Raw genomic sequence first — 802 nt, 5'->3', positions numbered from 1 at the left:
GATGAAGTTAAAGTAAAGGAATCCTTATATCATAGAGCTTGAATTGTAATTAAAACCCTTGATTTCCCATCTTGATTAAATGTACAGGATTGAATAAGCTTAATCATTAACATTTGACTGTGTTAATTATTATAGTTATGTATTAAATTTAGACCAATATGTGAAATGATGCTTTGTGTGTCCGCAGAATTTGTAAAATGATTTGAATTGCTAGAAAAAAGTTCTTGTTTAGTCTGCAGGTTAAGTTATTTTATGACTATTAATCATAATATTTTGACGGAAATGAATTTACTTATTATGAGCTATTAACAATGACACTCGGAAAAATAAATATTTGTAATATTCCTACATAACCTGCATCTTGTAGATCTAAAATAAAAAGAAACTCTTTTCCTTATGATCATAGCCTGGATTATATTCATCACCAATTATCAATAGTAATGACAAAGGCTAGGTGTGAAAAAAAGTATATGTGCATCATCTTCAAACATCCTTGTAGTGAGAAGCATTAATATTTATGTTAGTGCATAATTCTGTGTTTTTTGCAATATATAACGGTAACAGACCAGTGGTGCTCAAGGTTTGGCACATCTAGAACAGGTCCCAATTTGTCTAAGCTCTCCACGTATTTTTTTTACAAGGCAAATTACCTGCCTGTGTTTGGAAGAGACGCATCCTCTTCGTCCTAAGAATCCATGTGTTTTGTGTGGATGGATACTTTGCATACCGTTGTATTTCCATGTTGATAATCCTGGTCATTAAACTAACGACTCGTTCTTTATCTCTTTCAAAAGTGAATAAA

Source organism: Penaeus chinensis, chromosome 33, assembly GCF_019202785.1.
Source record: "Penaeus chinensis breed Huanghai No. 1 chromosome 33, ASM1920278v2, whole genome shotgun sequence".
In the NCBI taxonomy this organism is placed as follows: Eukaryota; Metazoa; Arthropoda; class Malacostraca; order Decapoda; family Penaeidae; genus Penaeus; species Penaeus chinensis.
Note: the sequence above shows the minus strand (reverse complement) of the source record.